At 34.9% G+C, this 13153-nt stretch overlaps 1 protein-coding gene across 1 annotated transcript in view; it reads right to left on the bottom strand.

The window, feature by feature from the left end:
* Positions 1–9750, bottom strand: part of LOC142320855 (cathepsin B-like cysteine proteinase 4) — a 37031-nt gene extending 27281 nt beyond the window's left edge. Inside the window, exon 1 of the mRNA XM_075358828.1 lies at positions 9648–9750. The gene's annotated coding sequence lies outside the window, so the exon portion shown is untranslated. The remainder of the gene's footprint in view (positions 1–9647) is intronic.
* Between the last annotated feature and the right edge of the window lie 3403 nt (positions 9751–13153).

A 13153-nucleotide genomic window follows, 5' to 3' on the forward strand; every position in this document is an offset into this window, starting at 1 on the left:
TTAAATACAGAACCGATATGTAATATAAAAATTGTAAATGCAGAATAACACAGGCTTGAACACAGAACTACTTGTAACTCAAACACTACTAACTCAATTGGTGAACATAAGGAATGGAATGCAAAGTTGGCAGGAGTTTATATATTCTCCCTACGGATCGCAGAACCTGGAGAGAGTCCCTTGCTGCTGGATGATTCTATCGGGCGTGTTTTTAAGCTTTATTTTTAAATGACGGGTCTAATTTTACAAATTTTGTCTTATTTAGTATTTTGTGCTTTAGGGACGGATTTAATTGCATTCCAATCCGTTGTTAAACCAGCGTTATCGAACCCATTTTATGGGCCGACCGCGGAAGGCTAGGCTTATGCAACCTGTCCTCCCGACGTAATTCCCCTTCAGACCGTCCACTGAAGTCCTTTCGGTGCTAACGCTTCATAGGCTAGCAGGAATACGCCACAACGGGGCACTAACTATCAGGAGGGAGCAATGCGACCCCTTCTCCGGAGGACTCGCAATTGCTGGTTTAATTTGATTTACATGTAAGTGTTAAAGGAGAGGTTAGGTAGAAGTTCTTCATCCACTTCTGTTATGGCTGCCTTTCAGGACGCATCTCTGCTGGGCTCTGTTCCGGACTCCAGTCCGTGATGTTGGGGCGAGTAAAGGGTCTTCCTTCTTCTTCATCTTCTTCTTCCGATGACCGGTGAACATAACGTAAAACGTGCAAATATAGACGACACATTGGTATCACGTGGCCAATCATAATCCTTTTCAGATCATGTAGCCATTATACTGGATATGTACGGCGTCAGTTTTAAAACGCTGTTACAAAATCATTTTATATGGCATCTAAGTCGGTTATTTTGTTTTGTATTCACAAAGGAATCAGTTTTATTACACAATTTGAACGACGTTTATACGATGTAAAATGTTTTATTTAGTCTAGAAAGAATATGACCATTTTTTCTCAGAAATGTGCTTGTGTGTGTGTATGTGACTTGTGTATTATAATTGCTATGAGGGTTACGGATTTATTTATTATTTACAAAATTAGCTTATTATATTAGCATCATATCGATGTATTGAAACACATAATTAATTATGTTATACGGCACATACAAAAAAAAAGGAATTTGTGGTCATAAATACGTCACTTTTACATGAGGTCTGAAATATCTTTTCTGACAAAAGATTTCGGTAAATATGAAATGCATAACGATTCGTAATGAATAACAGTATACAGTAAAAATGGTTTTTGTCAATCTGAATAGACTTTTGTGTGGTGGGAATTTTTATAAAACGTAGTTTTCTGAATCGTTCACTTATACTAACATATGTTACTAATCTGTGATTTATGACACGGGTTTTTCATCATATTTTGCCCAATTTTTAACCGATTTGCTTGAATGTATTATTTTTAAAATCAGCAAACTATTCTTCATAAAGACAAAGCAAAAAAAAAAATTTCGCTAATAAAAAAACGCGGTAGAAATGCGCAAAAAAATTCTGCAATTAAATTATCGTAATTTTTTGTACTGTTTCAATTTTTTTTTGTTGTTACAGGCATAAAAAATATCCAATTATAACGGTTTTTTTTGTCAGAATCTGATAAATCTCTTTAACATACTGTAATTTTTTGAAATTATTTTCACAAGAGGGTAGCATAAGACCATGAAGGGAGGCAATCAGACAACAACATATTTTCGCGGAGTGCTAATCAACCGCGGATCATTGTGATGGGAAAAGGGTTTAACTGTTACTGGCCGCGTGAAGACAATGCGTCACCACACAAAAAAAAAACAATCGCTAAAAACGTATTTTTTACTCAAATGAGTGACAATTACTAATTCATTTTTTTGTGTTACTGAATGAAATTATATGAGAAAACAAAAATTGGCCATTAAAATCGTTTTACTTCCTCTATAGGCGACACTCAAAGTGTTAATGTAAAACAATAAATTAATATATTCTTTTTTCAGAAATGATATTATTCATGAACAAAAAAAAAAAATTATCTGTCATCTATTTTTTCAATATTCTCTACGTTGATTTCTTATTGATGAATTAATTCATTAATTTTAATGCTTCATAATTAAATTACTAATAAATTGTGTTGTGTTTATAAATTATCTTTTTTTTCATATCAGTAGAAAAAAAAACTATCATGAAATTAATTAAATAAATTTATAAAATAATCTTTATTTTAGTACTTACTAGTACAAGTATGTTACCTGAACCACTTATTTCAGTTACCTGAACCAAATAAAATTAACAGCTTGCATTTTGTGTGTACGTGTGATTACATACATTTATTACATATGAGTGTGTATATGATAGATAAGTACATGATTTGTAAAAAAAAATTAATATAAATTCTCTACTTAAGTATATTTAATCAAAACTGATAGTAACCATCAAATAGATAATGAAAAGTAGAGTATCCAATCTATGTTTAAGATTGTAAATACATCATTATAATTTTCAAATCATAATATTAATTTTTATTTATTAATTCTGGAAACTATAACTGATTCTCAATTACAGACATCTTCCCTATTTTTGCAATGAGAAATGAAGCCAAGCTAAGCCTGACTGGGATTCAAATCTACAACCAAATATATGAAAGGCAGAGATGCTATCACTCAGCAACAGAGGTTGAGAGAATGGTTAAAAATATGTATGTACTTATAATGAAAGATCTTAAACTTTATACATTTTTCTATATTACTAAATCTAATATGTTGATTAGTAATGAGTATTCATATATTTCTTGTGTAATCCTGATATATGTTACTTCATTTAATTTTTTCTCTCTTGGAAAAGAAGATGTTCAGGGTCTTTCATGTAGATTTACCTGAAGCCATGACTCTTTACAGTCCCAACTCTAAATAATCACCATCCAATTTTGGTATGAATTATACTGTCTTGACATGTCTCTTTCTTGCTAATTTTTCTTCTTCCTTCCTATGTAAAACACTTTGACAAATCTTAACAGTTCTATCCTAATAAAGTGTCCAAACTACTGCAGTTCTCTCTTTATACAAAGTAGGCACCATTGAGAATTCCTTGGTCAAGAGGTATGCAGTGGTAGCTAGTATTTTTTCCCCTGAGTTTCACGAAGTTAGATTGTTATCTAATGATAGGTAATGATAGTCAGTCACTATCTAATGACTGATGAATCATTTTAATTAATTAAATCAGTCTGTGATATTATCTAAATAACTACTATTATGTACAAACAATATTCCAGAATGAAAAATAGAGGCAACAAAATGAATAATAGAAATTCTATTGTTAAAGCACCAGATTTCATAATAATAAATTATTTTGTGGTAGTAAGTATTGGAAATTTATAACTGCCATATGATGTAAACCAGTAGTTCTCAAACTGTGGTATGCAGAGCTTCTCAAAGTGGTACCCAAATAGACACAATATAAAAAAAAAACAATTGTAAAAAAAAATACAAAATTTCTTCTTATAATTATTATAATAAATTTCTTAACAGCTTTCATAGAAGGATTGCCGTACTTTCAACCAGCAATTGAGTCAGTCATGATTATCTTATAGACAGAGGATACAATTGCTTCAGATGTTTTAAATACTCTGTGATAATCCAATTTGAAAATATTGTTCTTCTGTTACTTTTTCATTTGATGAATCCCCGGATAAAAGCAAGCATATTGCCCTTGATTCCCCATTTTTTGAGAGTGTTAAGAATACCACGTCGCCAGGCTCTGTCATACGCCTTTTTTATATCGAAGAAGATAGCGACGAGGTGCTGCCGATTTAGGAAAGCGTTTTGTATGGCTGTTTCCAGTGACACTAAATGGTCAATAGAAGATCGTCCTTGTCGAAAACCACACTGTTCTGGAGATAGAAAGCCATGTTTCTCCAAGTACCATGTAAGTCTGCGGTTTACCATTCTCTCCATTATTTTACACAAAACGCTTGTTAATGAAATAGGGCGGTAGCTTGAGGGGTTCGTCTGGTCGTTTGGTCTTTACCAGGTTTTAGTACTGGTATAATAAATGCTTCAGACCAGCCGGGTGGGAAGACTTGTTCGGAGAATAAACCGTTGAAAATATTCAAAAGTTGTTGTAGTGCCGAATTAGGAAGGTGTGAAAGCATGGAAAGGCGAATGTTGTCCGGTCCAGGGGAAGTGTCCCGCGAATTTTTAAGTGCATGTAACAATTCTTTAAATACGAATGGAGTGTTTAATTCACCAACCGAATCACCAATGTTTAACGATAATACTTCTATTTGTATCTTGTAACGTTGAAAATCGTTATTATATGATGAGGTGAGAGACACCGAGCGGAAAGATTTTGCTAGACTATTTGCCACTTCCGAGGATGATGAAAGGAGTTCTCCTTCATCAATAAGACCAAGAATAGATTGTTTCGGTGATCCGATGATTGCACGAATTTTCTTCCATACAGTAGACGTGGAAGTAGTGCTCACGTATTTCGTCCATGAATTCCTCTTAGCGTCCAAGAATACTCGACGGCACACCGCTCTAGCCCTGCGGTATAAATTTAGATGTTCTGTTGTAGGCCTACGATTAAATTTACGTAGTGCCTGCCGTCGATTCCGAATAGCATTTTTGCAATCATCGTTCCACCATGGAACGAAAGGACGTTAGGATTACCCGATGTTTGTGGAATATATCTGTTGGCATTCTCAAGTATCATGGACGTAAAAGAAGAATATTGGTCGAGGATGTTCGCTCCATCGTCATACTGAGATTGGAATGCTTTATGGTATCCGTTCCAATCTGCCTTTTCAACAATCCATCTCCGTGGCCTTCTTTTAATCTCGCAGTCTACACCGAAACTAATAATAATTGGTCTATAATCACTGCCGTGAAAGTCATCACAAACCGACCAATTAAAATGAGGGAGTACATTCGGTGAGCATATGGAAAGATCAAGGTTAGATACAGTACCAGTTGATAAGGACATAAATGTGTGTGATCCATTATTCAGTAGGCAAAGGTCAAAATCTTGTCTCAATCTGTTATTCATATTTCCTCGAGTGGAGCAGAAAGTTGAGCCCCAGGAAATATGATGGGCATTGAAGTCTCCTACTATTAACGATGGAGATGGTATTTGTGTGAGGAGATTTGAGACATCTAAAGCACTGAACTCAGTGTTCGGTGAGAGATACAGATTGCAGATATGCAATTTGAAGGGAATAGAGACCTTTACTGCAATAGCAGGAATGATAGTGGTTAGTTGAATTCTTGTAGCTGACACCCCATTCTTCATGAAAATCGCTACTCCACCACTCTCCCTACTGTCTACTAGGCAGTCGTATCTCTCGCAAAAGTATCCTCCAAGTGTAATTCGGTCATGTTGTAGAAGGTGAGTTTCTTGGAAACACATGATTAGTGGATCATGTGTGTGCGCTAGTACTCTAATATCTTCAATGCGGGACCGAATATCACTAACATTACACTGAATAATGTTCATAAGTGTAAAAAACAAATAAAAAAATAAATTTCGGAAACTATATAAAAATTAGTTGTACGTGATTCGGTTTTTCTTTTTTGTATTTTTTATTTTAAAGAACTCCGATGCCCTAGGGTCGGGTGGTTCTTCAACCATATCCTCCAGTATATGAGGTGATGGTGGAGGAGATTTATTTGAATGGGATGCTGTAGTTGACATCCCAGAAGAGATAGTTATGTGGGTTCCCTTTATGGGGAGCTTATTAGGTGGCTTACTACCAGCTGTGATAGTCGCTATTCGTGGCGGTACGACTTTGGGAATAGGAACTTTCGTATGTATCATACTGTTTGATTCACTAGCTGCGACGGAGGACTTTTTATTCATTTTTGTCAGCTCTGAGATAGTGGCTGTAAGTGAAGCTACTTGATCAGATAGCATCTGAACAAGTTTTTTAAGCTCATTGCAGGATCCGCACTGCTGATTATTAGCATTTGTAGGAATTTGTTTAGTTGTAGCGGTGGCAAAAGATACGTCTTGTTTAACCAGGTTCCGTGAATTGTTTATCTTTTTATATTCTCTACGTGCAGCCGGAAAAGTTAGTTTTTGCTCCGTACAGATTTTGAGAATTGCCTTTTCTTCTTTACAAGTTGGGCAATCTCGGGAGCGGGCTGTATGTGGACCACTGCAGTTTGCGCATTTTTCACTTTCTTCGCAATTAGTGTCATTGTGTCCTTCTTTAGCACATCGAGCACAGATCTGTTTTTGTACAAGACGTTGTAGTGTGACCAAAACCTTGGCATCTGAAACATCGCCGTAGGTTGGGTATGAATGGTCGTACCCGAACCGAGAGGTAACCCACTTTAATCTTCTCTGGTGGAACAGGGAGACTGAATGTTAATATAAGAGACGGTGTCGGTTCTTCTGTTCCGTTCTGCCGTTTCATTATACGTTTCACTTCGACAACATCTTGGTGGCAAAGCTCATCAACTATTTCCGAGATATCTATATCTAGAAGGTCTCTACAAAAAATTACACCCCGGCTCGTATTTAACGTTTTGTGGCATTCTGCACTTATATTTATACCACCCATATTACGGAGACGTAAGATAGATCGACTCTGTTCATCGTTGAATGTTTCAACCAGAATCGATCCGTCACGTAATTTCCTGATATTCTTAGGGGAGCCACTTGCACCTGTTATGGTTTTGTTAATTAAGAAAGGTGAAACCTTTTGAAGGGAGCCACCTTCCTGACTATTTCTGAGAACAATGAATCTAATATTTTTATATTTCGATTCTAAGAAATTCTCTTCAGTAGGACTTTTATCCTCGTCAGACGAAGCTGATCGAGGTCTCTTCGCAAGACTTAAATTGGTGGTTTTTTCAGATGGACCACCAACCATCATTGTGTTTGTTATTGGAACTGAAATTTTGGTCCCACGAGAAATGGACCACTCCAGCAGAGCGCACGCGTACTGGAGCTAGAGCTAAATACAACTGGGTTCGCCCTGGTGCCCAGAGGACATCGTTCGAGACTCACTACGTAGAGCCATTCACCCATCGGCACGATTTGTTCCCACCTTGGGTTACGGTTGCGTTTCGTAAGATGTCGCAACACCACCGAGTGTAAATGTAAGAAATATCAGTGTAGGTTGTTGTTGTGTAATTGTGTATGTGTGTTTGTTGTAATTTATGTAGTTCTTGGTGTAGTATATGTGTAAAATGTAAAGTGTTCCGCAGCTCATTGTATAGTGGGAAGAAAAGCTGCGGAGGCTAGGCCCGTGGGGATGCCAACCCCCAAAGTCTTAAAGAGTAAGACTCCCCGTCGGGGCTGCGCAATTTAAACATGTTCTACAGGAGGTGGTGAATTTCATTAAATCTTGGGCTTTAAACACTTGTTTATTTTTGAAAGTGTGTTTTGAAGTGGGCAAAGACCTCATTCAGTGATCAACACACAGAGGTATCCTAATGGATACTGATTTTGAAGTGCATATCAATTGACAGATGAGATGTGAATCACAACACTAGACTACTTATCAGATTTTTGCTAAGATGAAACAACTAATCAATTTTTATTAGGCGAAAAAATAATGGCATTTATCAATCTCAAATGATGAATAATAGTGTTTTGAATGAAAATCTGCAAAACTGTCTTTTCAAAATTTTGTGACAGTACACAAAATTGAAAGGAAAGATCAATAATATAAAACGACATTGCCTAATAATGCTCACTGAAACTTTTCAGGAATATATAAAGAAGACTATTTTGAATTCCTATGGATATAAAATCCTGTCATACTGGATATTATTCCTGGAACCCTAACAATGAATGAATCTTTAATAAAATTATCTTGCGATGGAGGTTTGAAAATGAAATTTATTAAATTAGACTTTTGTGAGTTTTGACTAAAGGCTAAAAATGAACATCCATTACTGTATAGAAAGGCACTTTTAGTTTCGTTTTCTACTACATATTGTCTTTGTGAAACTGGATTTTCTGCTATGGCGACAGTAAAAGTAAATTCTGTAATAAACTGAACCTTGACCCAAATTTACGCTTAAAACTAAGTTAACTAAACCAGATATCTCTTCACTTGTTTCAGTCGTGCAGCACCATATCCTTCTTGTTGAATTTTTAGTATTTAAAAATATTGTAATCAGTAACAGATGTAAATATATTATGTAACATATTTTTGTAAAAAATGATTAAAAAAATATATAAGACAATTTTTTTTCTATAAAATAAATAGATACTTTGGTAAAAGATTTTAATTTTTTATTGCTTTACCGTTTTGAAACGGTATCGCTAGCCTAATGACATATTATATATTTAATAGTTCAGTGTTGAGTACAGCTGAAGTAAGCCAATAATTTAATGTACAATTTATCCTCCTCAAAAAAAGACTAACTTGTGTTTGAATGTGTTCTGACGGATATAATGCAGCTAAATTTATACATTTAAACAGAGCCTGTCCAACTGTACTTGACCCTTCTGTGTTTTATGATGATGGAGTTCGATGATGGTTAGAAAGAAACAGCTTTAATATACAAATAAGATGAAAATAATAATCTTATTCACAGTCTAATATAATTGTGAAATATAGGTAACCAAGCTAAATGTTAATTAAATTCATTGGGGAACAGTTCTAGATGAAGTATTTTACTTGGAGTGTATACAATCAAGCGAACTGCAGTTAGCTGGAGTTTTAAATCTATCTCCAACATTTTATTTTGATTTCAAAATCCTACACTTAAATTTGTGTTATCTAATAACTCCAGTGATGGTAGACTTAATACAAAATACCTATCACATTCTCTTAGGTCTTTTGAAAAAATCCTTTTGATCATTTAAAAAATTATTTAATCAAGATGAAACTTGGGCGATGCCCTTAAGCATTGTTATTTTAAACTTGGCTGAACTATTTTTGCCACTGAAACATGTTATGAGTTTTGAAAAAGAAATCTAGATAAAATAAACTTATATTGTTATTTATGACTATTATTATAAATTTAAAACATTAAAAATGACAGTAATATAACTAATTGTAAATTACAAAAACAAAAACAGTTTTAAAAAATATTACTGCTAAATAAATACAATTATTTGAAATTAGAAAAAAATATGTGTGAATGAGTAATTCTTGTCCTTGCACTTTATTTTGATTGGAGCTCCAACTATGTTGAGTCATAAAATTTTGAAACAAAAATTGAAAAATGCGTTGGACATAGAAGAATAATAACGGAAAGTGAATGTGGGCTGTCATAATAAAACATAATTTTTAAAGTATATGAGATAAAAATTATGTTTGAAAGATTTTGCTTATTGAATATTTGAACTGTTCTAGTAAAACCTCTAAATGCACCTCATTTTGCAAATTTGGCAGCATTTTTTCTCTCCAAAACTGAAAAGCGAGGTAATAATGTCAAAGTTGATGGCAGGTTTACAATTATTACAGATGTAAAATAAATTGTCCAAGAATGTATAACATCAACACTTAACATACTAATATTCATAATTTTTTGATCATTAAATTTTTTTATACTATTAAATAAATAAAACATAAAAAAGTAAAAAATCATTTACTCATCATTCAGTTTCTATATTCATAAAATTTTTACATTCTAAACAATTACAATGTTACAAACATTTTAGATATTGGGCTATTTTTGATAATAAGAATTATTTCTTGCTAAACTTACTTTTAGTAAACCTTATGTAGCACACAGTGAAATATTTTACATTCACCAAAATTTCCTAATTTATGAAAAACGTTTTGCAACTTTTATGCATGTGAAATTAGTTATTTGACTTTCAGATATTATTATGTGGTGTAATGGAATATATTGTTGAATAAAGATAAGTTAATGGAACACAACACTTATAAGGTATTATGAAAAATAATTTTTTTTACATAGAAGTAATGTTGATACTCTTAAGTGACAATCTTTTTAATAAAAAATTTAAATAAATCAGTTAATCTGAAGCTGACGCTATCAATTAAAAAACAAAAATTTGACACATTGTCAATTGTCAAAAAATTCTGATATGATAATTTGTTCTAGAAAGTAACTTATAGTAAATAATACATGCACATTTCTACCTGTCCATCTTGAAAAACAACTATTCTGAGAAACAGAAAAAAGGAAGTATGAAACCCTCTCAGATGTAAAATTTAAAAAAAATTTACTGGTATTGATTTATTTTATACCAATCAGTATTCATTAATGAAGAAATGATAAAATATTGAAGTTATTTTATTTTTTAAACATTACACACGTAGTTAGAGGAAAACTATATAGACTGTCTGGACAAAATGTCATTAGTTTATTCACAATATATGAAACAGACAAATTTTTTTTATTGCCTATTAGGTCATACCCTTATGTAAGTGGCTAATGAGCGTAAGGAACGCTACATTTCCAAAGTAAATAACCTACTGACGTCAGAACGAAAACAGGAGATTGAAGACCGGGGGTTTGCGTCTTGGCAGGTCAGATAGGACGAATCCCTCACCGGTCGCTACACGCATGGTATGTTTCCTATAGTGTCTGATTTAGGTGCGATTGGATTGGTCTCCCCCAATTCAATCGGTATATCTCCCCCAATCGGTATATCACACAGTTTCTCTCCGGGTATGGTGCCTTTCGAGTGAGTTTGGCTAGGTTTCGTTTGGTGGATTCGAATCAATGCCCGGATTGTGGAACTGATGATACAGTGGAACATTTTCTTTATGTCTGTCCTGGATATGAAGTCGACGTTCACGAGCTGTTAGGGATCTTGAGAGAATACATTCCTTTTTGGATCTTGGTGTTAACTGGTTGATACGCGAGGAGTGGTATATAGTAGCTGGTCTTTTTCGCGTCCTTGCGTTGTGTAGGTCTGCAGACGAGGTTTAATCGAGGTATTTGATTATAGTAGGATCCCGGGTGGCTAGGGTTTCGGCCTAGGCATTGGATTGGTTGGAGGTAGGCGCATTGGCATCGTTCCACGGTTATATTGGTATTGTTTGTGATTCGATTTGGGAGTCTCACTGGCGGGGGTGACCGCGCTGCCGGGGTATGGTAGCCCGTGCGACCGGAGGCGTCGCTTCGTCCTGCCGTTGGCGGTACCTGATTAAGACTTGGTAATACCGCGCGAGACTGCATGGTGGGACCGAGTGGGAGTGCGGGGTTTGTCCCCGGCTCCTGCCTGGACCGGAATGAGGTTACCTTAAGTGACCTAATTTGGTAGACTTATCGGGTGTAGGTTTGAATTTCTATGTTGCGTAAAACATAATCTTGATTGGTAAGAGTGTAGCACTGATCTGACTTACAACTCGTTCATTTTCTGAGGCAGAAAACACAGTCACGAACGGTGTTTTCAAATTTAGACTAGGCGCGGGGTCCGCGGTTCCGCGATCTCGGTTAGTTAATATGAGGGAATCATCTTAGATTGGATGTGAAGATGTCCGTTTCAAGTATACGTAAAGGCAAAATTTGATTTGTATTTTACTGATGTAAATGTCTGCCGAGGCATTTACATCGGTGGCATCCCGACCTAGGCCTGGCTGATGACTGAGATGTAATCAGTTAGAGGATCTAAAGACGACCTCCGGTAAAGCCCCTTAGGGTTCTGAACGGAGGGGTGGTGTGGCGACGGTAACGTCACAAGGTGTGTGTCTTCCCTTACGGAGGTGGGATGATGACATAAGACATTATCATCAAGAATTACTAGCATCCGTTGCAGGCTAACAAATATAACTGAAGTATGAAATGGTTTCCTGTTGCCTTCTTCACAATTTTTTCCTGTTGTTTGCTGTCTTCTTCTTAAACTACATATATTGCATACTGTTGCTATCAGCACTTTTTAGACAAACTTAATTTTTATGTTAGTTTTGTATTATGGAATTCTAATGATTTAATTGCTATAAATGCAGAACTGAAGCAGTTATAAACAGTGGCATAATATAAAATTATGAAAAGTTTTAAGTCAATACATTAATTCACCTTCATGAAAATTCATTATAATACACAAAAGGTGAACGTTAGCTTTATTGGCTCTAGAATATATTACAAAAAATTATTTTAAAAAACTTCCATAAAAATTTAATTTGTTTTGGTTAATACTCAGATTATTAATATTGTACCGAATCATGAGACCAAAGGCCAAATACAAAAGGTACGTGCAATTGTTGGACCCAAAAATTAACCATAAAAATGAGGACATATACTCACAAGTCGATAAATTAATAAATTTTGTAAAAATAATGATTTAAAAAGTACTTTTATTGTTAAAGGTACTCTAAAACTACATTTTCAATAAAAATGAAAGTTACCGAATATTCGCGGAAGAAATCAATTTCGAATGCTGTACAATGCAACGCCCTGGTCTAAAGTTGGTGTGGATGGTAATTTATCACGAAAAAATAGTTATAAATTACTCCGTTTTGTGAGCAATAGAAATACTGACGCGATTAGCAATGTTACGACTACCTGAAAAGCACACTGCAATGGTTTTTTCTACGTATATCTAAAGTTAGATGGTTACAATCCAAAATGAAATTTCTCGGTATTTTATTAAATGACTAGTTTTCGTGGAGTGATCAAAATTGATTCCGTTTGTAAGCCGTACTGTTTTGTTATGTGACGTCTTAATAAAACGCCAAGTTGGTTATCATTATTAAACATTTATTACGCCAATATTTATTCTCGATCGAAGTACAACTCTTGGGGCTCTTTCAAAAAGTCAGAACGAAGTTTTAAGATAAAAAAATTGGGTTGTGATCACTATCTGACAGTATATAAAGAATGAATCGTGTAGACATATATCTAGAAAAATTAAATATGTTAATTTTATCCTTGTGTCTGTATTTATGATACATTGGGAAGGTGATCGAGTATGCATGTTGCGCTTCTACCGTGCTCTGGCGCGTTCCCGCTTATACTATGGTTGCGTGGCTTATTCGTCCGCACGGGCTACCGCTCTAAAGATGCTTGATGCGATCCATCACTCATTTATCCGTCTTGCTACAGGTAAGTTTCGCACAAGCCCCGTGGTAAGTCTACAAGTGGACAATGGTGAGCCATCACTTTGGAATAGACGAAAACAAATGATACGTTCCTGTGTAGCTCGCATTAAAGAGCAACCAAATCATTTTACCTTTATTGTTGTGTTCTCTAATCAGCATGTTAATCGATTTGAGGAACGACCAAGATCTACTGATCGA

The sequence above is a fragment of the Lycorma delicatula genome, chromosome 3 (assembly GCF_047948215.1).
Source record: "Lycorma delicatula isolate Av1 chromosome 3, ASM4794821v1, whole genome shotgun sequence".
Lineage (NCBI taxonomy): Eukaryota > Metazoa > Arthropoda > Insecta > Hemiptera > Fulgoridae > Lycorma > Lycorma delicatula.